Source organism: Podarcis liolepis, assembly GCF_965112155.1.
Source record: "Podarcis liolepis genome assembly, chromosome: 6".
Classification (NCBI taxonomy): domain Eukaryota; kingdom Metazoa; phylum Chordata; class Lepidosauria; order Squamata; family Lacertidae; genus Podarcis; species Podarcis liolepis.
Genome location: NC_139559.1, coordinates 79,885,735 through 79,912,891, shown reverse-complemented (window position 1 = coordinate 79,912,891; position 27,157 = coordinate 79,885,735). Strand labels below are relative to the sequence as shown.

Genomic DNA, 27,157 nt, shown 5'->3' with positions numbered 1-27,157 from the left:
TTTGCATGACGGAGGCGAAATATTTCTGTAGATATATAAATACATACCCAGGCTACTCACTTTCACAAACTTTTGTAACTTGGATCCCTGCCTCATAAAAAATACATCATTGATAAAATGTATTTTACATCAGCGAGTGGGTAGGTAAATTCTTACTGTTTTGAATAGTATCTTGGTATCTTGGCTTTTCTATACCAAACAAGGTCTTCAATTTGCCACATAGAAATAATAAAAAGTAACACATGAAAATGCAGTAGTAGTAAATAAAAAGGTTTCTATACAGTATACAGATACCTTTGTAATAAAAAAGGTTCAGAGAATTCTAACTCAAAAATATGAAAACAATAACCAGTTTTTCCTCATCTCTCCAACACTGTAACAACACACTGTAAGTATTATTATAATTCATTTCCGACTGTATTCCTTTATTGCCCCATGCCCCAAAGCAGCTGCTCTGTAGTTGACGTAATTATAAATTGGTAAAACTCACGTTGAACCAATCTGTGGTTGATACTGTTTGCATGTCCAAACAGAGGTAGGAAATACTGGCCTTTTACAAGGCCATTTTCCTGGGTGGAGAGTACTGGAGCCATGTTTATATTACCTCTTCCTTTATAAATTAATATACAAGCTGAACTTTGGGCAGCAAGCAATGACCCATTAGCGAGGGCTAGGCTTTTAAGTAGCATCAGATTCAAAGGCAAACAGCATATCCTGTCTCCACCTTGTCCCTTCTCAGCAGCTAGCTGCAAAACCTTCATCTGCTGGCTACATTTCAAAATGTCAGACTATTTCTCCCTGGCCCTGTATCCAGGCAGGTGGAATATGCAGTAGCCAGTAGGCACCAGCCACCAGTATCTGTTGAGAAAGTACCGTATTTTTCGCTCTATAGGACACACTTTTTCCCCTCCAAAAATGAAGGGGAAATGTGTGTGCGTCCTATGGAGCGAATGCAGGCTTCAGGAAGCTATCCGCAAGCCTTTCTTTATTTCCCCCCCCCCCTAAAAACTATGGTCCTGTGCACCCTATGGAGCGAAAAATACGGTATCTTTAGCTATCAGCTAAGCAAACAAACAAACAAAAACCCTAGAGGGAGGAGAAATTATTTATTTATTAAATTTGTATTTAATAAATTTGTATTCCTCTGCAGATTCCAGGGCGGTTCACAACATAAAAACCACAAAATGCATAATAGGAACATGAACAAAACAATTAGGGCCTTGGATGATGATTGCAGGGTCCATGTAGGTCCATACGGAGGGAGCCTGTCCTTGAGATACTGCAGTTCTGAGCCATTTAAGGCTTTATAGGTAAAAACCAGCAGCCAGGACAATCAAGTTAGGACAGGTGTATAACCTGTCGCTGATAACCTTAACAATACAAAATCAAAATGTACAAATGTACATATTAATTCCCATGTTACTTAACGGCTGCTTCTGAGTTTTTTGGGGGAGAAAAAGGCTCATATCTCCAACATGTAACCAAAACATTTAACAAGTGGAAGAGGACAATTGACCAGAGGGTAAGACAGAGGGTAAGTTGTTGGCAGCACAGGATAAGAGGATGTCGATTTATTGCCACTTACAAGCAGTAAGCACAGTTTGCCATCTGCCTAAATATTTTCTGGTTGCAAAAAATAGACTGAAATGCCGGCTATTAAAAATGAATTTGACAAGTTTCCACTCATAAATGTTCTTCTGAATGTTCAGAGTTTTTCCACTTACAATATTAATGGAATACTGCATTTTCCACAAATTGTTATTTGAATTATTTAGCAATTTCCCCTCTCTCTCACACTCTTTGGGTCTAATAGCAAGCTATTATCTGCAAGTAAACAGTGTCTTGGTGTTTAAGTGTTTACGTATGAGTGGTCAGATAAAATAGACTTTATTGGTTCAATATTTTTGCCTGTGCTTGGGGGAATAGTAGCCCAAATAAAAATATAACCTTTTCTGTAACATTAATTATTTGTGATGTTATTTCAACCCAGTTCTGGGGAGCTGCAAAGGTCTGCTTTGAGTTGCTCTGTTAGTTAAATTGTGTCTGGCCTACTTAATGCCCCAAATATTTGTAGTGCAATATTGTAGAAGGCAAAACAAGAAAATAAGCCAAATATTTCCCAGATGAAGATGGACTTCAAATGGTACCATAAAGAATGCCACCTATTTCTGTGACTGATACTTTTATTTCCTAAAAAAAAAATCCTCTATTTCCTCCAAAAGAAAAGAAAAAAGGTTGAATTTACACAATAACCTAATAAACCTCTTGTATCATGACACGTCACCTTTCCTAGATTCCTTACATTTAATTCAGCTTCTGCTAACCTACCTTCACAAAGGAGCCTTCAAAGCAACATAGTTAAACAAGAAAACAGTCTACATTAATCATTCCCGTCTACTGAGTCATACACAGCAATGGCCCTAGTTGGTGCTGAGGTTTTTGTAATACGTAAGAGGCATAAGCAGCCAGAAAAAACTGGGTCACCATGTTGAGATTACTTTGTTGCTGGCATAGAAGGAGCAGGTGGAATTGTAATATCGCCCCAGGCACTTTGAGGCTGGAACTTCCAGCAGCCAAAGGAAGTGGCCATGTGGCCCCCAGCTCAGGGCTTTTGAAAGAAAGAACTCTCAGAGAACCCCATGGCCATCCTCAATGTGTGTGTTTTGGAGTGATGTTTGGCACTAGCACTACCACCAGGAGCTAATGCTAGTGGTGCAAGGTGTTCCACCACAGGGCGCCAAGCCAAGGAGGCACAAAACAACAACAGCAACAACAATCCTATATTTATATGGGTGTCTACTCAAAGTTATGCCCTGGTCAGATGGGCAATTCAGTTGCCGTACCTATGATATAGTGAAATTGAGAGCATGCGCAGAATGTAAGGCTATCCACCATGGGCATAGAATTATAGAATTGTATAGTCAGAAAGGACCACAAGGATCAGCTAGTTCAACCCCCTGCAGTGCAGGAATCCTTGTGCCCAACATGGGGCCTGAACCCACAACCCTGAGATTAAGTGTCTCATGCTTTGTCAACTGCAGAGAGCATTAAAATAAGAAATATTTAGGGAGCACCAAATGTTGTCCTCGCTCTGGGCGCCATTTTGCCAAAGTCTGCCCCTGATGCTGACCTGGCAGAAGAAACTTAGGTCTCCCAGACTCAGTCTCATCTGTTTCCAACAGTGGTTAGCTATACACTTATCCAAACCCTGAAGTAAGGCATGATGGAGATGTTTGGTTCCTGCTGTTCCTTGTTCCCTGCCGATGATCATCAAAAGCATACCACTTCTGAACATGCACTTTCAATTTAGTTGTCATCTTTCCTTCCAACAATGAACTCAGTTGCTGCAGCCAAAATGAGGCCACTGAGAAACAAGAGGGAAGTATGAGCATGCTCAGAAGAACCCCAAGGTTCCCAGGGGTACAAACAATTAGGATGAAATCCTAAGAGGGCAAAACATACACAACACAAAACCCCACCCTAAAAATGCCAAAGGAAGACAGCAGGTTTGGTGGCCACAGAATGCTGAGTGTCTGCTTGGGGAGAAAATAGAAAACTGGAAATTGGGAGGGGAAGTAGAACATAGTATCTTGAAAATGCAGCTTGGCTTTTGGGGTGAATCACTGAGCAGGAGCACTCAGCATTGCAACATTTTGTTGCAGGTCCCACTTGTTCCCAATAATAGCAAACTCAGGTTGTGAAGTGCCTATGATTTTGGAAGTGAAGCAGGGCCGCCCAAAGATAAAGTGCTGGTTTTGACGTACTGAGGGAACTCCCTAGGCAAGCAGGATTATATAAGTATATAAATCAAAATGACTTAAACAAGAGAAAACCCCAAAGCTGCCTGACTAACTTTGCCAGTCTGTTGCCTTCCATATGTTTTGGACTACAACTGCAATCAGCCTCAGTCAGCACACCTTGCTGACAGAAAGCAGGCAGGCTATGCAAGTCTGTAAATTAAATCTTTTGATGAGAATGGTTTGAGCAGAGAATTTTAGCTGAAAACAAGACAAAACCAATCCAAAGAAGGAAAACGGGGGATGGAGGGAAAAGAGGAAACTCACTTTTTCACGCTGACAGATTGTATGATGTGTCTTAGAGAAGGAGTGAGATTATATCTGTCCTGTTTTAAGAGCAGTGTCCTGTCCCCCCCCCAACTTTTTCTCTTTCTCCAGAAGTGTGGGCCCTCCTCCCCTATTTAGCTGTAAAAACTCATATTTGCATTTGGCAGCCTCCTACTGTTTTATAGCCCAGCCAGCAGAGGCCTTGGGATGGCGGAAGGGGAGGAAAATCACGTTCTTTATTCTTTTCTTACTCCTGAAACTTTCCTCTCCCCGAGAGGCCTGAACAAGACTACTGAACAAAGCTCCTTCTCAGGAGTACTGGATAGGAACACTCCACTTAGCAGATGGGAATACACTGTTAAGTCCCACGTCTCATGACTAATAGTCATTGGTCGACCAAATTCATGCAGAAGATAGGTCTCTCTGTTCTTAGTGCTATCTGTACCACTGACTCTCACATTCGCAACACCTGGGGCAAGGAAGTCCATCAATTAATTAAGGGGCAGTTTACACATTGGGGTGTATAATTTGCAGTGGAGCAAGGCTTGGGTTGGTGCATGTTGAACAAGGTGCATGAACAGGTGTACACGTGTCAACTCTTAGGTGTCTGTCCTATGTGGGCACATGAAAGTCATGCCAGATGTGGTGGGGATAGACCCCTGCCTGGACCCCAGAGCTGCTGCCAGCAGTGACAGGAGAGTGTACAAGCTCTGTAGGGAAGCATCAAACTCAGAAATTTTCACATATGATCATTTTGTCATACGGTGCAGTTGTACATTAATCCACCCCCCCAACAGAAATGCACCCAGTCTGAAGTTGACTCACTGCCTACCAATCCAAGATTGTCATGCCTATTAATATTTGCCATAAGTATGCATCTATAATTTATATACATTCTGGAGATGTGTACGTCATATTTAATTACAGTGGTACCTTGGGATAAGTACTTAATTTGTTCCGGAGGTCTGTACTTAACCTGAAACTGTTCTTAACCTGAAGCACCACTTTAGCTAATGAGGCCTCCCGCTGCCGCTGCCGGAGCATGATTTCTGTACTCAACCTGAAGCAAAGTTCTTAACCTGAAGCACTATTTCTAGGTTATCGGAGTCTGTAACCTGAAGCGTATGTAACCTGAAGCATATGTAACCCAAGGTACCACTGTAAATGCCTTCTCATAATAATGTTTTGCCTCTGATCAAGAGGTATGGAATTGGATCCTGGTGAATCATCAAACTAAATTGGAAGGGGAGCGGGGAAAGCATTTTGTACAAGAACCTGCAAAACGAAGGATGCTTGTCACTGGCTGCCCACAGTATTGTCTAGTGAGTAGACAATAGTGAGCAAGATGGACTAATGGTCTGACTCAGCGTAAAGCAGCCACCTGTGTCTCAGTTGTAGAAGATAACCGTATAGGTAGGGGTATACGTGCCTAGGTATGTATGCATAACTCCCGTGTCACAATCTGAGGTATTTGGATTTTCCCTAAATCTTACATTTAAGTGCAGATGCCGTATAAGGAAGAAAGGTCAAAGCTTCAAAAAGCAGGCCCCTCATACTTAATATGCTAGCTAGAATAGAGAGATTTCCCCTGAGGGACCAGCGCCCCAGTGTGATATGAGACCTGTTCAATAAGCCTTGTGTTGCTGTTTCACACGGGAGAGAAATGACTAAGGGTTGTTAGGAAACCAGTCACCAGATTGCTAGTTAAGAGAGAGTATTAATAATTGAATGTCATTAACAGTTATGTGAATCAGAGTAATAAGGGCCAGATTGCAACTGAGGCCTATTACAATTTGTGTGGGGAAACAACTGTGTTGTAATAACCCACATGAAAAAAAAATGTAATTATAATGTTGGGAGTGTGTTATAAATCCATGTTATAGACACTGGTTATGCTAGTCACAGTGAAAATAATATTTCACTCAGGGAACAGCACACTGGAGTGATAAGCAGTTGTTTGATAAGCCCCAGTATTGTGTACCCTTGAGTACTGGCTGAAAAAAAGCACTGCTTTGCGCTTTGGTGAATTTGTCCCATGATCCACAACTGAAGAATCTTAGGAGTTTCTCGAATGTGCTGAGGGACTCATTTGTGCTTCTAGAGGAGGAAGAGAAGCTGGGTGGCTTGGAGACAAAGTAGTTCCACCTTAGCAGCAGCTGCACCAATCAGTTTGGGAGGTTGGGCTTCAGCTATTTAGCATCCCAGAGTGTCAGTCCAGAATACATCACCACATTAATTTTCAGTACTGAGACAGCAGTATTCCCAGTCCCTACAATTTCACACTTTGTTCAAAACTAAGCCAGCTGCTCTCCGCTTTGCGGACACATGCAAAGTCCGCTGGTCCTTCCCCAGCTGATACATTGCTTTTCCCAGTTACCGGCATGTTTTGGGTAAACAAAGAGGAAAGGAAGTAGAAGCCACTGTGTTCAAATGCCCCTGTCAAGTAAAGGGCTACAACAGGGGCACGGATGCCTGACATACAGATCATAGTCAACCTTTTGATCATCTGTCATTTTGTTATAAGAAAGCAAGCCATCCTTTACCACTGTTTAAAATAGCCCCGGAGGAAGTCAAGCATTAATCTTAACCTCAAACACATTGAGCCTTGCATTTCCTCTCAGGCCCTAGAATGTGCTATCTGGTTTCCCACACCTCAGTCCTGCTAAGTTTAGTTCCTTCAGGCCAGCTGCTAAGGAAGGAAAATTGAGAAAAAAACACAATGCTTCCGATGGATATAGCATTGCATTGCCCGGAGCTGTCTTGTTTGTTTCTCCTTTCCCTCAGAAATGTCTACAGATGTCCATAGAGAAGAATGGCATGCAATTTTGTTTTACTTAAATGGCCTAAGAAAAACGCTTCACAAATGCAACGAATGAATACTAGTTTATTTAATTTCTCAAGTGAGGAGCTGCTGACCTGCATATTTTCAAATAAGTAATTTGACATTCAAACATTTAGCAGTGGTCAAGAGAGTGCTCACTGGAGTATGTGTTAATCATATATTAAAATTAATGCACAGCTAGCATGGTGAACAATCACAGATTTTTCCAAATGTGCTTAATGGTATAGTCCTGTGCAGACATTAAATTAAATTGTGGGTGAAGGGAAACAATTACTGTAGAAGCAGGCCCCACTACATCTGCAACCCCAGGAACATCCATTAATTATAATAGTTGCATAAAGGTCTAGGTGTGTAGACCCCCAATGCACATCGGAACCTATTGTGTGATCTGCACGCTGCATTTTTACTGGTGATGGATAGGCAAGTTGGGAGTCCATGCTTAATCCTTATGCAGACAGTATGACCAATATGTGAATGTTGGGTGTATGCTGCCACAATTGTAGCCCTGCCCCTCCATGCTTACTGAATGCACAGAACTATTGTCTCCATAAAGACAAACTATTGTCTCCGTAAATTTTGCGCCTCTGTGACAGCATACCCTTGAAACGCATCATCAGCATTCGCCATGGAAGGGACCATTAGAAAGCTGAGAGAGAGAACGATAATTGGTTGTGTTTGAAAAAAGCTGTGGCCTTTCATCTGATAGAAAGCCTCTCCAAGCGTCCCATCCCTCTTGGAACAGCCACAGCTAGCCCAAGACATTTTGCTGCTTGAGGTGAAGGACAAAATGGCACCCACTTCCCAGTCCACTTACAGAAATTGTGTGGGTTGGCAAGTGAATCTTATTTTAACACTGGTCACAGGAAAACACCCTCCACTGCAGAGTTTTTCCTTTTCCTAGATGGGCTACTTTCCCAGGCTAACAAGCCCCACCTGCCCTTCACTTCCCTCTAGAGCACAAGCAGAAACCACCTTCATGACCGTTGGACCCACTGTTGGTATCGCCTGCTCAGTACACTTTGTCTTTACATGCAGGAGAAGTCCCTAATGCCCTGAGGGTTTAAGACCCATCAGCTTCCCTCACGCGTCTTAGCTGTCCAGTTGAAGTTGTTCCTGGGGTGTGACCAGAGGTGCCATCCCTCCCCCAACACCCCATACACTTTCTCCCAATACATGCATTTTTGTACACATTTTTGGGTTGGAGAATCGCATCACAAAATTTGTAGAAGTGTGAATTTCCAGGAACAGCTTTATTTCGGTTTGCATGTTTCAGGAAGTGTGAACTACAGTAGTACCTCGGGTTACAGACGCTTCAGGTTACAGATGCTTCAGGTTACAGACTCCACTAACCCAGAAATAGTACCTTGGGTTAAGAACTTCACCTTCAGGATGAGAACAGAAATCGCATGGCGGCAGCGGGAGGCCCCATTAGCTAAAGCGGTACCTCAGGTTAAGAACAGTTTCAGGTTAAGAACGGACCTCCAGAACGAATTAAGTTCTTAACCTGAGGTACCACTGTAGTTGAGTTTCACATTAAAATGCAATCCAAATTTCTCTCCCATCCCTAAACACACACACACACACACACACACACCGCTCCTCTGAAAGCTGTATGTGCTTTCGCTTGCTACTGTGCAATGGCCCATTCATATAAAAAGAAAAATGACCTTGAGCTTCATCCTGACTTAATAGATAAAATCAAACAGTAATGTGTTCAGTGCCCCATGCTCCCTTTAGGGCAAAGAAAATTTTCTGCCACCCCCCAATTCCTCCAGCACACAGGCTAAGCACTTTCCCCTCTGTCAGTTTTAACGTATATTTAGCATTATAGACCATGACTGAACGAAACAAAAAACCACCCACTGAAAAGACAATTTCCATGTAATGAACAGGTTTTACAACATAATTAGATGGAGCTATGCTACACAGAGGCCTTGACAGGTGCAGTAATTTAACCCATATATATGTGCACATATATAGCAAGGTATCCCATATTAAGCATAAATTACCTCTTTGGAAAGAGAGCTGTTGAAATGGTTTCTGTAGCTCTATGAAGGGCCTTATTCCTGCAGTAGAATTTTTATAGTTGCCGTTAAATGAATGTACATTATCAATCTTACTTTTTCATTTGTTCTAGAGGTCTCACCTTTCTTTAGCATTCCTGTAACATTGCACCCTTTCATCACTTTTTGAGACCTGGTGTTTAATGTAGATTTTATTCAAATATAATGTAATAAATTATGTGGTAAATAAAAATGTCCTTACTAATTCTTAACTATGTTTGTTAAGGGCAGGTTGGGCCCCCAAATGGTTCAAAAATTGATAAGTTGAACTGGAAGAAAAGTGTAGTGTGCTTTTAAATTCTTGTTCATGTAGCTGGATTCAATTCAAACTGGCCATGAGCAATAGCTAATGGACAAAAGTTGTGGTCATTGTTTGATTCTGGGCTTCTATGATGTCCCGTTTGCAATTAGAGCACTTGGTGACACAGGGCTACTTTTTCATATCACCCATGTACTAAAATATACGGTAAAATATTGTGAGTAAATGAGCCCCAGATTGCAGTCATAATTAAGATATATAGCCCTGAAAAAGACACGTGTATAAACAAGATGCTTCTGGATCCTTCCCTAGCCTAAAGAGGTCTTTCTAGGGGATAGTAACAAGTGTTGATGCTTTTCATGTGATATTTTATAGACTGGCATAACTTTCTGCTAAGGACAGTGATTTATGCTTAAATCCAGTGATATTTTTCTAGAAAAAGAGGTGCTGGAACTCCCCTTGTTCTCTTATAATGGCAATGAGGCCCACCTGAGAGGTGCGGGAACTGAGTTCTTGTGAGTTCTGGCTTTAAAAAAGAGAGGCCTGCTTAAATCAATCCAAGTTCACTTTGTTGGGCTTATTCCCATGTGTGTGTGGAACAGCCAACTTAAGAGTCAAGGGGCATTTCCAGACCTGTTTGTTGAGCATCCATCTTGATCCAGAGGCACCAACTCATGATGGCCAACTCTTAGTTCCCCCAATATTTTTAGGGGGGCAGCTCCCTAGTGTTCCAAAAAATCAGGGGGCGGAGGAGGTCGAGCATGGAGCCAAACGCAGTGTGGCTTCCGTGGCTGGCTCCTCTTCTTCCTGCCACAGAGGGGAAGGAGGGTTGAAGCAGCCCCCTGCTGGTGGTGGTGGCATGAGGAGGAGGAGCCATCACCCATTGAAGCCATGCTGCCACCGTGTTCGCCTCCACCCCCACATCCATGCGAAATGGGTACTGCCAAGGTGTCATCTTATGTAGTGTGCAAGGGCATGGTTGGATGGGAGCTGTCATCAACTTGTTCCCCAAATGCTTAATGTGTAAAACATGTATTGGTCTCCACCTGTCCATTGTGGTTTGACAAATGATGTTGCCAAGAGAGGGTGTGCTATTTTTGATACGGCATCTATTACATGCTTGACTGCAGCACATAACAGGCCCTATGAAATTTAAATCAGAGGCAATCTTTGTTACACATTGCTGATAGGCTCTCAACTGACTGTAATAATGGACGGCACTTCAATGATCACAATTTAAAAATATTATAGAAAAAAATGCAATGTGCATAAACATAGAGATCAGGGCATGCTGGTGTGTGTGTTGCCCATAAGGAATTCCCTATAATCAGCATATTAATTAAACAGCTTTCTGGGGGAGCGGAATACATTTTTGTTGTCCTTAAAATGTGCAGTACTATATAGTGCCTATAAAAAACTCTGGAAAGGATGCTGTTAAATAAATATCAGTGCTATACTGGATTCCCTCTGCCAGAATGAGGTCTTTGCTTCATTTAAGTAGAGCAAGAATAAGAGAAGCACAGAGCTTTGAAGAAAGAGTAATTTTTAGCACTAATCACCCATTTAACTACTTTCAAAATTCCACGGAATTAGCTTTGAAATGTTAATGAGCACAGTATTTAGAACAGTCTAACTCCTTCCTATCTCAGTTTGTTTTGGAGTTTTGAAATCAGATCTGTTCATGGGTGTCCAATATGTGTGTGAATGTATATAAGTACACATGCGCGCATGTGCGCGCGCACACACACACGGCTGTCTTTTAGGGCTGCTTATAGTCCTCAGGAGACAGCTTGCAAAAGCAAAATATAAAAGACATTAGACTCACCAAACAATTCGAAAACAGTTAGAAAACAGCACCTTTAAAAAGGCCAGAAACATTATATAAAGGTTATCATAAACCAAATTATAATCAGCTGTGTTAAAAACATCATTACTTAGACCCTTTAGGAAAGGGCACCTGAAACGTGAGCTTTTCATGCCCTTTGAAGGCTTGCATTGTAGAGACCCTTGGCTTCCTTCCTGCTATTTGCTGGTGGTAGTCAGTCACCCTCTGCTCTTCCTTAGCTTCCCTTGCACCTTTCCTGAACCTTGCAGCCTTGGTGGAACACTGTTTCCCACTTTACAGTTAACAGCAGAACCACACAGGATCAGGCCAGCATTTACTACGATAATATTTATTTCTGTGCACATTTTCCTTTCCTCCCATCAGATCTAGTGAACATCTATAAATAACCTCACTAAGACTCAATGAAGGCTTCTTTATATTGCCTGACCTGCAATGTTGAAAATCATTGGAGCTCAACATTATGTTTGCTGGAGCAATTACAAGTCACTTGAGCATAGAGTTGCTCTTCAGGGCAGTTCTGCCAACAATTATTTTCCTTCAGAGGCTAAGGCAGCAGAAGGGCAAGGGGAGAACGGTTACGATTCCTAGCGTCCTTGCACGGGGCATTTAATGATATTTGCTAGTCTTATTAAGTTTGCTTACCACAGGTTGGTTAAGATAGATATTCTGTTAGTTCAGGACATTTTAGAAATTATGTGGTGGTCACACAAGCCCAGCATAGACTCCTGGGAACTGGACTTTGGTAAAAGTGCTGGGAATTGTAGCTCTGTGAGAGGGGAATTACAGTTCCTAGGATCCTTTGAGGGAAATTTTGTACTTTAAGTGTATAGTGTGGATCTGCCCCATTGTATAACATCTCAGAGAGGACTTTATAGCTGTGTATTAATTACCGGCTTAAAGTGTTCTTTCTCCTCATTTTGCATTGAAGCTAGTTTGGGGAGAAACACATCAAAACATCCCTGGACGGGATGCAGAGTAAACGAGTGTGTGTACACAGCCTTTCTAAACTTTGTTTAGTCAGGATTGAATTTATGAAAAAAAAATAGGCATTTCTTTTAAAATGCTAGGGCTTCAGAATTATATTTAGAATATCTGTCTAGATGAAATGATGTAAGACAAACTAGCCTTTCCTGAATGGTTGTTAATGTTATGGGTTACCTCATCTTCTTCACCACTAAAAGCCAAAGCCGGGAGCCATGTGGTGTTTGGAATACAAACATCAAACCCCACACACTACCATGATTTTCCATATTAGATCAGAAAAAGAGAGAAAGTGAACATCTTGTTAGTATTTCTGTTTTCCTCTTCTGCATCATTAAATGACCACATAAATATTTTTAAGGGACTAAATAAGACCTTGACTTAACATGGAAAGCATCCTTCTTTCTGGGTCTGCCAGAAACTAAGAGAATGTCTGGAGATGCCAAGTTGACAGTAAGATCTGAGATAGAAAAGGTTAGCTTTTAGTCCAGAAGACAAGCATCCTCTTACTAACTTTGTTAATAGCTGCTGAATGGAGAACTCATGCATTCATGCAACTAGCATCACATCTAGTTTGGCCCTCGATTATCAATGGTTCCCAAGAAATTCCTTAGTGAATCAACTGTAATTAGCAAAGCTGGTGGGGGAGAGCATTTGCTCCCCACAAACAACATGGTCCACAGGGGCAGGAGGTATGTTCAGCCCTTTCTTGAGTGCAGCCAATTACTGTTGGCATCTGCCTGTCTTGAGAGACAATGGCGTGTGCGTTCAGCGGTGAAGTTAAACTGCTGGAGAATCACAGCACCTTCTGTACCTGCAGAGACTGGTAACCCATAACTGCTGCCTCCTGCATTGTTTGTGCTGCATTAACAGAACCAGGTGACCTCTGGGGCACAAGGCTTTCTAATGAATGGGTATCTCCACATGGCAGCAGAGGTTTAGGAACACAGTCTTCCTTCTCCTAGATGGGCTGCCTTCCCAGGTTGAAGAGCCCCATCTGCCCCTCATTTTCCTCTACAGTATATGCAGAAACCACCTTCTTGACCCTTGGACCCACTATTGTTCTTGTCCGCTCAATCCACCTGAGCCTGTCTTTGCCTGCAGGGGCAGTCCCTAACTCACTGAGGGTTTGAGACACACCATTAAGGGCGGGGTAGTACTTCTGGTGGAAGACACATCATACACTTTCTGGGATAGTTTATCCACCTTTGATCCCCACCCTGCACTCAACTCTCACCTGTAACTCCTAGAAGCTGTCAGAATGAGATAGTGGCCACACCCCGGGAAAGTCCTCTATACTTCATCTGTTTCAGGGTTAAACTATCTGAGACACCATTTATGAAAACAGCAATTATACCAGTGACTTTTAAGAAGGACATACCAAGGGGTAGGGGATATGGAAGGGAAATGTGTTTTGTACAAGACCCTGCAAATGAAGTACGGTATGTCTGTCACTGGCTGCCACAGTATTGTCTTGTGATGAGAAGACAATACTGAGCAAGATGGACTCAGCGTGAATCAGCCACCCAATTGTAGAAGATAAATCAATTGGGTGGAGTGTACATACATAGGTATGAATGTGCTACTCCCATGTCACAATTCAAGGCATTGGGTTTTTCCTGATTCTTACACTTAAGTGGAGATGTTTTATAAGAAAGAGTGAGCAAAGCATTGAAGAGCAGACCTGCTCCTACTGATGTCAGTCTGGTGTATTTTATAATTTACTTGCTCCCCAGGTATCCCTGAATCTTGTAAACCAGGTCATGCCCAGTGTGATAACATGTACTAAGTCGCAGAAACATTTGTTTTGCTTACTTCTTAAACGTTCATTTCGGTGTATCCAGTAAATGTGCATTATCATTTTCCCCTACATTGTTATCAACCATTTCTGAAAATACAGAGGAAGTAACTAGATAACTGCCTCAGTCTTTTGAGCTTTTGAACATGTTTTCCAAATTAACATGGCTCATTGGTTTGGAAGGAAATGCTGTATACAGTACTTCAATGTTTAATCCATGACGGATGATGAAAAACTGTTCCTTGTGGAAATGAACAATCATCTGTTTTGATTATTGTTTTCCATTGTGTACATTTTATGCTGAATAACAAGGCCATGGTAATTGTACATACGGCACATGAAACACATAGGTTTCTTTGGGCATTTGGTAGCATCATCCTTCCTTTGGAAAACCACATGATTTTGATGATGTTGGTTAAATTAAAGGAAGTGCAGAAAATTGAGTAAGTTCTTAGACGTTTTGATGCAGCCTGCAGTGACTTGTCAGGCGGTTTCCTGGAGGTTAATAGGCTTCTGCCACTGAGTATGAGGCAGTATTCAGCATAGGCAGCTGATGCCAATGCTTGTATGCTAGATACTCAGCAGCCATGTGCCGCTCCTGTGCCTCTGCAAATGTCTTGTAGCTGCCTTTCTCTGTGTTCCCTCCCTCCTTGATCACTACTTAAAACAGAAGCCTATTTTACTTCAAGCAAACCCCTCCTTGAGCTGCTACTGTTTCACAATAAGCACCATGCTGGACCTTTTACATATGGAAGGTTTCAGTCTGGCTTGGTAGGAGCCAGACCAGTCTTAGAGATATAAAGAGCCCCAGAGTTTTAGTCCAGAGCTGCACTTAAACAGGAACTTTTAAGATCAACAGTTCTGTTTCCAAAGCAACACTCTTTGTGGAACAGAAAAGTGTAATAACTCAGTTTAGGGGCTGGAGGATTTACAATGTTGAAGTTAGAAAAAAGAACCTGTTGCTCTTCTCTGCTGGAGTTTTACTGGACGTATTACGTCATAACCTTAATCTGTAAATTCCTGCTTGTGTTGTTTGTTATAATACAAAAGGAAAGGCATCTAGGTGTATAATTTTATTTTATGAGTTGAATGCATTTTGAACAGAATCCTCAGCTTGGGCCACATTCACACATTACATTTAAAGCACTGTTATGCCACTTTAACAGTCATGGCTTCTCCCAAAGAATTCGGGGAATAGTATTTAAGGATGCCGTGTGTCATTAGGAGACTGCTATTTAATCTACAGAGCTACCACTCTCAGAGTTGGTTAACAAGCTCTCCTTCTTCCCAGGGAATTCTGGGAACCGTAGGTCTGTAGTCTCCTCTTTAGATGATAATGTGTAGATTTCACTTAACTTCAAATTGGGGTAAGCTAACCCTGCTGCATTTCAGGGGCTTTCCCACTCATTCTGCTTAGGCCACTGTCTCAAGGTCTTGTCCTGACAGTATCACTGATTGCATTTGCATCTTACCTTTCATCTCAGGAGCACAAGAGGGCATATTTTGGGTACCTCTCATCCAGGCACCAACCAGAATTCAGGCATCTTTAGCTTCAGCAAGGTAACCACATCCTGTACCTTCAGACTGTTTTCTGGGCTGATACTTAAGATTTACTAACTGACTTTCCCTTAAAAACACTCAGAGCAGTACATAAGAAAGGCTAAAAAATCTGTAGAATTTAGCCTTTAATTTTCCACTAATATATGATGACAATGCAGAAAAACATTAAAGTAATCATCAGTATGTTCTTACTGGATCCTATTACTTTAAAGCAATCTAACAACTATTCAAGTGTGAAACAGTAATATTTCCTTCTTCCTTAGAGTTGCTCCTTTCAAATATGTCAAGAAACAAACTTTAGGTTCCACTGTCAAATTAACTCATAGAACTTTTTTTACAAGTGCACCAACATTGTAGGAAATTAATTTTTTCCCTATCCAACATATTTTCACTACTTTACTGGTAAAACAGTCACGTATCTTTGTGCTATCAGTTTGTAACAGTTTTCTCTCAATACCAGATACAGAGTGTACAAATTTGTCTATACCCTTGCATATTTACATGTATTGATTGACAGCTCAGTCTTTAAACTCCCCTTCCTGTCTTAGATATGTAGCTCAGACTACTTCTTTTTATCTATTTGTAATTATATTCCATGTATGTGTGACAAAAGACAGATTCACATCTCATTCTTTGTTCTGTTTCCCCCCAAATTGGTTAAATCCCTAGTCACCATACATCATATTATAAAAGTTTCCAATAGAAAATATCAAATTAAGACATATTTAAATGTTGGAGGGCTTCTTCTAAAATAGATCATGAAATAAATAGCAAAAGCTGCACTCCAAAAGCAGCATCTAAACTGATTTGGAGAACTGAAATGTCTTCACCGGGAATTGAAATCTAAGTAGCAATTGTGCTTTGCAGGCCTCTGGGCACTATTCCAAGGTTGCAGTACCATTGCTGAAAAAGCTCTGCTCTAGCTAATCATAGATCTTACCTTAGAAGTCAAAGGCACCCAGAGCAAAGCATCCCCAGCTCATCTCAAAGAACAGGGAGAGGCATGTGATACTCGCTAAAGGTGCTGCACCCAGTCTCATTACACCAGGGGTGGCAAATCTGTGGCTTGCAGGCCAGATTCGGCTTTCCAAAAGTGTTTGTTTGGTGTTCCCTAAACCTCAACAATTGGACAGATTTTTACATTTTTATTTTGTTTACTATATGAACAATTCACATACCACTTAACTACCATAGTTTCTAAGCGGTTTACATAGAAATATTCCACTTAACTAGTCTCTAAGCAGTTTAGAAATAAATTTAATGTTTTTTAATTAAATATCCATTTCACTGAATTTGCATCAGGGATTGGGAACTTTTTCCAGCCTGAGAGCCACATTCCCTTCTGGGGAGGCTTCTGAGGGCCAAATACCAGTGGTGGGCGGGGACAGAGGCAAGTGTGGGTGGAGCAATGAATGCATATTTTACCTTTGCATAGTTTCTGCAAACATGCACATGCCCCTCTCTGTTATTCATCCACACAAGCAAGAAGCATGGTCAACGTTCAAGGACGTATTCCAGCCGGGCAAAAGCATTTGGAGTGCAAACCAGGGACAGTGAAGTATGTGTCTTGGGGAGAGTTACAGAGAATCCTGGAGCACAGCATTTGACCTTCATGCTTGAGGCTCTTCACCCCTGGCTTACATAATGGTGGCATATCAAAACACCCCCATGAGATGGAATTATCCCTCTAGTCAGCAGCAAACCCACATGTTTTATGAAGGGAGGGAACACATCTACATGTACATTCCCTTGCAGATGCTGAGCTTCTTTTTCTTTTGAACTGAAAGGGAAGTCTGTGCATGCAGGAACTCCCTGTATCTACTGCAGTTTACATGAAACTTCAGACTGGGGCACACGGGTACAACTAAATGTTAAATTTAATGCCATTGAGGTGAATGGCAGAAATGCCCGCACTGCCCAGGGCGGGCATGCTCCCGAGGGGGGCATGGCACGGAGGGTGCCCTCCCAGGCGTAGGATAGCTGCTCGGGTGCCTGGAGTTGCGCGTTCACCCTCTAACCCATGGCGGAGCTGCCCATGGTGGACATTCGGTGCGCCACCTGCCCGCAACTCCCAAGCCTCCCTCAAGCTGTCAAAAAGAAGGGGGAAGTAGGGAATGCTGCTGGCAAAGCGGCGCAGCCCCCCCTACCCCTACGGCTCGGGGTAGGCTTGGGAGTCACAGGCAGGCGGTGCGCCAAAAGTCACCCCCCACATGGAGGCCACATGGGGCGTTCCGCCCTCCCTGCCTTCCTATGCCCCTGCCTCTAGTTCTGTAGAAATGGCAATGTCAGATGGCTAAAGGCCTTACTGATAGGACCACGTTGGCACTTGATTCTGTTCTGAGTTGTTTTCTTTTGCCTTACCTTGTTTTTTTTACATCATCTGGGTGGCCTTTTCTTCAAGGACCAAGGTAAATCAAAATTCTCCCATCTCCCACTTATTTGGATTCCTGTGGTGACATAATGGAATTTCCTGGGGGGAAATGCACCTACAGAATTAGCGGCGATTCCATTCTTGTCATCTATAGATACATTCCTTTCATTTCTCATCTGCTGTTTGGCGACACAGCCCAATGCTGAACTTAAGGAGTGCAAACTGTCCAGCAGCTGCTAGTTAGCGGAACTGAGCTTCAGAACAATATTTTCCTGTTGTGGAAAAAAAAGAAGAAGCTAGGCAGAGGTTTAGCAATGAGATTAGAATAAAAAATGTTTCCATAGTCGGTATCACAAGCTTTATCTCCTTAAGATTCCAACTAACGAGAAGGTGAATTGGGTGGATTATGGCACCCAGTCTGTCACAATACATGGCTCTAGGTAATGTGTGCCTGCAATCTGTGAGAAGACAGCACAGAATGCATAGAGCTTCCCAACCCACATGTTTTATGAAGGGAGGGAATACATCTACATGTACATTCCCTTGCAGATGCTGAGCATCTTCTTCTTTTGAACTGAAAGGGAAGTCTGTGCATGCAGGAACTCCCTGTATCTACTGAAATTTACATGGAACTCCAGACTGGGGCACACAGGTACAACTAAATGTTAAATTTAATGCCATTGAGGTGAATGACAGTAATGCATTTATCGTTCTGCTTTGGTCCCATTGGCTGTTTTAGAATATCTAACTTGGGGTAGCCAATGTTGTGGGACCAAGTGGATAGGTTGCATCACTGCTGTAATCCAACCTCACCACCAATTTTCCACTCCCCTGCTCTGTCCCAGTGCAACAGTGACATAACCAGAGGGGTGGTGTCAGATGAGTGGCACAGCTCCACCATGCCATCCACTACTACTCCCATCACTCTTGGCCTTTAGCTATGCTGGCAGGGGCTTATGGGAGTTGGAGTCCAACAACATCTGGAGGCACCATGTTGGCCATGTTGACCTAATTTCTTCTAGGCTGCTGCCAGTATTTATAGGAGGGAAAACAAAGTGCTTATGCTCTTACTTTACAAATGGGAATCTGACACAGATTCAGCACTTCACCCATTGACATAGAGGAAAGTTTGAGATGGAAAGAGCTGAAAGAGTCACTGCACCTGAAATGGAAGTGTTGAGCGAATAAATACGCACCATAAACTCCGAACGTTTCCATTTATTTGCACGGTGGCAGTTATATTACCATAAAACGTCCTGCTGCTCATTAAGACAATTTATATGGGCAGGGAATAGGCTTGCCAGAAGAAGACTACAGTGGTGCCTCGCAAGACGAAAATAATTCGTTCCGCGAGTCTTTTCGTCTTGCGATGTTTTTCGTCTTGCGAAGCACGGTCCGTCGCAACTGTGCCTCTTCAAGCGGCTTTAAGAAAAAAGCGCAAGACATTTTCGTCTTGCAAAGCAAGCCCATAGGGAAATTCGTCTAGTGAAGCAACGCAAAACCGAAAAAACCCTTTCGTCTAGCGAGTTTTTCTTCTTGCGAGGCATTCGTCTTGCGGAGCACCACTGTACAGAAATAGTTGCCATCTTAGTTCCAGCGAAAGAGAGATAGGATCCAAAGTGATGTGAGTGAACTTTTAATTGGGCCAGTCATAACGAAAGAGTAAGGACAGTAGCGAATGATTTGGTGGTGGTGGTAGTGGTGTGGGGGTGTGTGGAGGTGTGTGCACGCTACATCGCTTCCTGACCTCCTTCTGTCTGAGCCAATGCTGCATACCAGGAAGGAGAGAGGGAAGTGTGAGACATTGGTGAGGCTGGCATGGTGCAAATGCACCAGCGGAGCCAATCCAGTCGGTAGTTGGAATTTTGGAAATGGGGAATCAGCCACTAAGTGTCTTCTTTCCTGGGTTCCTTAATAGCCTAAGTTTAACCCTATTTGAATGGGGTTCATTTGAATACTGCTTCCCCATTTGAATACTGCCTGCCATACTCCTCCTTAAGACTCTTATCCGGTACAGTCACAGATGGATTGAATAGCTCCCCCCACCCCCCACTTTCTGCCACCTTGTATTTAGCCTTGCAAAGAATTCTGGGGAATTCAAAAGCTTGCACATTTTTTATTTATAATTTGGTCTAATAAAGGTATTGCCCTAGTAAGTGTTTTGGGATTGTCAGGCCTGTTACACATTACAGCTTACCGGACGAATAATACATAGTGTATTTGAGCAGGTATCTGGATGAGTTTGAAAAGCAGAACTGGAGCAATTCTGTTGTTGTGGCATTTGGCGGAACGGGAGGAATAGTTAATTATTCATTAGTTTGAAGATCTAAAAACCTGCCTCAGACTGATTGGCATTTTCACCATCTGCTACAAGCCTCATTTAAATGAAAACAGATACTCAAACATTTCCACAATTTATATGGGCTGCTATTAAACTAATGCTTCAGGCTCTCCCATTAATGTCAATCCAATTATTTTTTGGTGAGTAATCATTTTATCAAGCAGAAATGTTGGCTTTTCCAGGGCAGCAGAACCATATGTGTTTTGTTTTGTTTTTTAAAGAACAGAAAATCTTCACCCTGCTGAAATGGACAATGACAGACTCCGATCAGCTGTACTGGGAGTAAAAATTCCTTCCACTGGCCGATTGCCATTAAGATCTGCCATGCTTTGTGAACTGTGAAACACTAGCTGTTGTGTTCACACTTGCCTAACATGAAACATATGCACTGCGGCCTCTACAGTAAAGGGCAAATCACTGGCCCCTGCAAAGGAGATCATAGTCTGTGAAAACTCCTCGGTTCCAATCTGTCACTGAAGTCCCAAACGGCCTCTGTGGCTATGAGTGCTTATGCCCAGCCTAAACTGGTTCACTTGCTGCAGCTATGCTTAGACCTGGCCTCAGTAGTTCACCCTCTAGTGACCTTCCGTCTGGACTACTGCAATCCTCTCTACATGGGGCTGCTCTTGAAGACAGTCCAGAAGTTGCAGCTATTGTGGCTGCTGGATGGCAAATGGGGCAGCCTTAAGGGACCACCCGCCACCAGTCCAGAAAGCACTACACTGGCTGCCAGTGAGCTGCCAGACCCAATTCAAGGCATTATTACTAGTGTATCAAACCCTAAACACCTGGAGACCCAAGTACCTAAAAGATCACTTCCTCCAATATCAGCCATCTCTGTCCTTATGAATGGCAGGGGAAACCTTGGTTAGTGCTGGTTCTGCCCTGCTGGTGTTAACCCATTACAGGGCCTTCTTGGTGGTGGTCTCCTGTTCATAGAATGCCCTTCTTGGCATGGTGCATCTGCCCCCCTCATTATTAACCTTTATGTGGAATTTAAAAACATGCCAATTTTTCTGGCATTTCATGGCTGAAACATATTGTTGCTGGCAACTATGAAATTACTTAGCAGTGAGGATATTTGACTGGCTTTTAAAACTGTTTATATTGTTTGTTGTTTGCTGCTCAGGGCTCCTTTGGGAGGAAGGGTGGGATAAAAATCTAATGATGATGCCTACATTATCTCTGGTATTGAAGGTAATATGCTTCCTGGATGCAGTAGTAGTTTTTGGGTGAACATGAGTGGGAGAGTGCTATTGTGTTATGTCTTACTTGTAGCTTCCCACACACTTCTACTTGTTTGCTGTGGACTAGATAGGCCCAGCACTCTTCTCATGTTCTTCGAGGGGTTAGCTGTTTCCTGCTTGGGATTGTACATCACATTAGGATGGAAAGAGTCCAGTAATCTTCATACTTGTGCCGCCCTTCCTTTGCTTCCTGGAGAAGGAGATAACTGATGTTAATCTTCTAAGCTGTCATCCTGTTTCTCTAGAGCTATGGGGGCAGGAAAAAGATTGGATATAGTGGGTAGACAAATCAGTCTATTTCTAGTCCATGCCATTTTCACATGTGCTCATTTCTAAATCTGTTTCATCCTGTTTCCACATTTTTTTTTTTAATCGAAACAAAAACCTGCATTTGAAATACACATTTCAAACACGATTTCTCCTAAAATAAAGATAAGTTTTATTTTCTAAAGGGGAATTTTAAAATATGCACTGATAAAATTTATTTTAAGCCAAGAACTGCATGACAAATACTTGGAGAAGTGCAGAGCTACGTTCTGATCCACACGTGAGTTTAGTAGGCTCATGTCAGATATTGCAAGGACAGAATTCCCCAAGCATCCATACTAGGAACCTCACTAGGGAGGTTGCAGTACTCATGGAGGCCTTTTCCCTCTTTGGGGAAGTACATGGATAGACAATATGGTGTCACCCAGATGGTGCTGCATTATAGCTTCCATCATCCCCAGCCAGCATGGCCAATGGTCTGTGACAATGGGAGTCACATTGCAGCAACATCTGGATGGCACTACGTGGCCTAGGATTGCCATATTTCAAAAAGTGCAAACATACACAGAAAAGTTCTTGAGATTTTTTGGCAAAGTTATTGGCTACTTTCAGGTGCAGTATTCCAGATGTATGGCAACCCTATGATGCCTGTCTCTGGTTTGGTACATCTTTCCGAACTTAAAAATGGAAAGGGTAATGCTGGTGGTTAACAGAAGAGGTTTGACTCTCTCAAGGCAAATCTTTTAAAAAAATGTAGTATAAACACTGACAACTAGGAAACATCGTCCTGCGAGTGCTCCAGTTGGAGAACAGCCTTTACCAAAGGTGTCATGGGCTTTGAAGACGCTCAGGACAAAAGGGAGAAACGTGCTAAGAGGAAGGCACATTTGGCAAACCCTCACCATGATCAACTCTCACCTGGAAGGACGTGTGGATTCAGAACTGGCTTCCGTGGTCCCTTACAGACTCACTGTTAAAACCGTGTTCATGGAAGACACTCTTACTTGGCTATTAGTGATCACCAAAGAAGAAGAAAAGAAGAAGACATCAGATCAGGATGGAGAGACTCTGCTAAACTTGCATGGTCCTGCTCTTCCTCCCTTTCCTGTGTCTCTTTGAAGAAGATGATGCCACCTTTCTAAGCTGCCATGCCATTTCGCAAGCACTGCCATTTCACCATAAGACTGTTCTGAAAAAGAAGAAGAAGAAGAAGGGGAAAAGGAATCCTCCCACTTCCTCATGTTTTCGTAGAGAAATGCATCTAGGAAAAAGGAACAAGCCTAGATGAAGCAGCAGGCATAGGTACTTTTATTTGCTGCATGTGTATAGGAATTAATATGGTAACAGACGGGAAAGTGCTGCTGCTTTTTTATTACTGGGCCTGCTGTGTCCCCTGTGTTTCCTGATATATAAACTGCAGCATCCAGAAGGGCAATATGGCTTATCAGTAGGCTAATCCTGCTTCACTCTGACTATTACTCCACAGTGTGCAAGGCGGAGGGAGGGCCACCAACCTCTCTGGATCATCTTCCCACTTACAGGAGTGAGGAAAAAAGAGCACAGTCTGGAGGTGACATCTGTTAAGCTAACTGTCAAATTATCATAATGGCTGGCTTGTATTCAAGAGTGAGCAGAGAGAACAGGTTGAAGGAGGAACACAAGCAGTATTTTTTTTTAAAAAAAGAAAGAAATCTGTCTGCATTTAACCTAAGTGGGCTCTTCAGTTTTGAACATCTTGCCATAGATCCTGAATTGGTTGAATTTGCCACATACAATGGATTGCAGTAGCATCATTTCAGAGCAATAAATGGGGGCACTAGGATTTTAACTTTAGCTAGGTGAAATCTTATTAGCAGCTTGCTATTGGTTATGACTGGAAATCACTTGTAGTTCCATCTATCCGCCATCCCGCATCCAGTGATAAAATGCCACCTCAGTCAAGAAGATCTTGTAACAGTTACAGGCGATGTTAAGCCTGATAGCCAGTTCAGACACACACTCATTGTGGCATAAAATTTATACAGGGGTGGCTAACTGGTGGCCAGCTCCCATCAACCCCATGCAACATGGCCAGTGGTCAAGGGTAATACGAGTTGGAGTCAAGCACCATCTTGATGGACACAGGTTAGTCACCCCTGATTTATATCCTGCCCAGGGTGAGGGACGATGATGCATATTTCTCTTAGTGGCTTAGGAAATAAGCTAAGACAAAACCGGCAAAAGATATAGCAAAACCAAAGATATGAAGTATTAAACACAGCCCATAGAAGCAGCATAAGCACCAGTTTTAGAGGGAGCAAAAAGCGAAAATGTCACGGATAATAAACATCCCTGTTATTGTGAATTGAAATTCTCTCTCTGTCTCTGTGCAGGTTTCTAGTTGCAGCCATGACAGACTGTGCCATGGTTGTGAATTTTTCTTGATTTTACTGTTTTATCTTTCGTAAACCACTTTGAGGTTTTGTTTTGTTTTTACAATCAAGCGGTATATAAATTTTGTGAGATACATAATAACATAAAATAATGCGTGGGAGCACGGTTCTAGGTAAAAGGAAGCGAGTTTGCTTTTTGCAATTCCATTCAGAAAATCATTCTGAACTCATTGTGAGAAATGACTCTGTTGAGCAAGGAGCAGATTTCATGAGAGGCTGGAGTTCTGAAGGGGGAAGTTCTACAAATACAGTGAATCAGGTTACTTACAGGTTACTTACAATCCAGGTTACTTATAATGCATTAACAGTGCAATTGTACACGTGGCATTTAATGTGGCTTACTCTCCAGGAAAGTTATTGTTGTAATGAACCTCAAGAAATCTAGACAGCTGCTTGATTATTCATTTTCAATGGCTCTTTAATGGATCCCTATGGTAGTATTTGGTTCCACCAGTTGCCTGAGGTTGTTACCTCACCTTGACTCATGGAAACACCAATCCTACACAGCCTCTCTTGGGCCCTGCCAAGCTAGAGAGAGAAATTGCATGACTCTGCTGCCCTACCCTTGCCTGTGGTTAAACGAAGCACTTTTGCCAGCTCCTCTGCCATAGCAGCAAGCCCTGGATGCCCTCTTCACAGCTGTTACCGCTGCTTGGACCAGTGACAACTACCCTTGGCCATGCAACAGGGTACCAGAGCTCTGTAGCTTTCCTTCCTAGTCACAGCAGGTACTGTTGGAAACAGATTAATGGCAACTGCTGGGACATTGCTGGACCCTCCTTCTCCACCCAGCTGGGGGTGGGGTGTTGCGGACTCTATAGTACATTGCAGATCTGTTCTTGTGGATCAGCTCTAAAATATTCAGAGCCGCAGACTTAAAAGATGGGCTCATTTTATAGCCATGATTGCTCATTGCTGCAGCAATCTTCCCCCTAGGCTTCCTAATAATGGGGAACAGCATAATTGTGCAATCAGTTGATTCTCCCCACTCAGCTTTCATCATTCACATACTTTGAAGTCTTCTTTGCCTAGATACTGAAATATTTTAGTCTGATTTTTTAAAAATAAAGTGGCCCTGATTCTTTGACATATTTCAGAAGAGCTATGCAAAAGTCAAGCAAAGTATTTCCCCAAACCACTTTTATCTTAAATAGTCACCTCGTGTGGAGGCAGTTCACACTTCACTTCTTAAGGTGCTTTTAAAACTGCAAAATACAGATGCGGTGCCAATGCTTTTGTGTGGTAATGGTACATGTGCACTTTAAAAGACTGGTGTCCCTGTAACAGGCATGTAAGCAGCAACTGGGAAAGGCTCAAGGTTTTGGGGGAGCCCTGGGCAAGATGCCCTCAGTTTTTTCACTGCTTGCTCAGTCAGAGATGGCAGCAGAACAGACCACAGTAGTGAGGAGCAACAGCAGTAGGCCCAAGGAGCTATTGGTGGTGGTGGTCAGCAGTGTGGCATGGGCCCTGGCAGACCCCCAGTGATATAACCCTGACACAGGCTGGTGTTAAAGGATTGGTCCTTTCTATGTTATTGCAGGGAAAACTCTCTCTTTGCACAATTTTTCATCATTCACAATGGATGGGAATTCACATGCATTTTGCCATTTAAGCTTGGGTACTTAGCATGCCTGAGTCTTTAAAAAAACACGAATCAACCCTTTGGCTCCAGTCCTAAGCACACTTACTTGGAAACACTGAAGTCAGTGGGGCTTTCTTCTAAGTAAACATCATTAGGATTTGGCCGGAGGTTTTAATTTAGAAGAAGTTGTCAATTTTAAGAATAAAATCTTAGATGCTCCCATACCCCTGGGTTAATTGCCTCCTTTCCCTCCAGCGTAATCTAGCAGTAAAACATGCCCTGCATTACATCTGCCGCCATTGACTCTCTGAGCATTAACTTGCTTGGCTCAGCAATTTTATTGTCTTTCAAAGGTAAAGCATCTTCAAATGGACCTCTGGGGAAGCTTTTATAGCAATATGGATTCTTGTCTTTACTTACTTTTCACAAAATCCTTTTCATAGTAGTGGCAGCAGCTGAACAGGATGGTAGAACTCTGGCTCCCATTCTGACAGATGCAACTGGTGTATCTCTGCCATGTTTTAAAACAGTGACAGGGAACCTGTGGCCCTCCAGAGATGGCTGGACTTCAATTCCCATCATGCCCGGCCATTGGCCATGCTGTCTGGGGCTGATGGGAGTCTTAGCCCAGCAACCACATTAACCTTAGCTCAACTGACCTTATTGGAGAAGGTCATTGGAATTTGTGATACTTGCTGCAAATCTGGCCTTCCAGCAACCCTGCTTTTGGTTATCATACGTCTGCAATACTGCTTCATTTAAAAAAATGTACAAGAATGCAGGAAGCAACATTTATTCCTGCAAACTTAGGTTCTTAGTGTGTTTTGTCCAGTATCTCTGTTCATCCTTGTGGTTATTTGCAGGTGGCAAACTTATAACCTGCTTCCTATTATTAGGTACTAACTGTATAAGATAATTTCACACTATCAGTAGCTTTGCAGATAAGTAGATAACTTGCTTCCGCTAGATGAAGGTGGAAAGAGAATGGGCAAGATCCACCACATTTTAAAGAGCTACTGTAACCGCACCTGTCATGGTATATTATGCATATACAGTGGATGTGTACAGTAGTACCTCTGGTTACGTGCTTAAACAGTCTGCTCATGATAATGGTGAGATTCAAACCAGCTCTCTGCCCTGATCCCAGCCCTCAGCCACTGCTCTTCACCTGGCCTTATTCCATCCGATGGAATTTAATGGCTCCATATCATCATGCTACACTTCATCCTTAACACGTTCGGTGTCGCAGCAATTTTAGTGCAACATACTACCAAGTAAATTTGCTTAAGGTTGTAGCCTGCGTTTCTGACCTTTTAAAAACCATTTCCCTCCCCTCTGATGGTTAAAACAGACCTTCAAAGAGTTGGGGGTTATTCACTGGTTGTTTTTATTCTATAGCCGTTTGGGTTTTTAGCTAGCAATGTGAATGGTGAAAAATGTGAAGGAAATATTGATAAAACAGAATAAACAGGGACATGCAGAGAGGCAGCCCTGAGCTGGAGAA

The 27,157-nt window shown here is 42.6% G+C and overlaps 1 protein-coding gene and 1 long non-coding RNA gene across 2 annotated transcripts in view; one reads left to right on the top strand and one right to left on the bottom strand.

The window, feature by feature from the left end:
- The window catches only part of LOC310710398, a 32,291-nt gene extending 14,304 nt beyond the window's left edge, over nt 1-17,987 (bottom strand). The window contains exon 1 of the long non-coding RNA XR_014528036.1: nt 17,775-17,987. This is a non-coding gene — a long non-coding RNA (uncharacterized lncRNA). The remainder of the gene's footprint in view (nt 1-17,774) is intronic.
- Nucleotides 1-27,157, top strand: part of VAV3 (vav guanine nucleotide exchange factor 3) — a 215,160-nt gene that overhangs the window by 14,240 nt on the left and 173,763 nt on the right. The gene's annotated exons all lie outside the window — the stretch shown is intronic.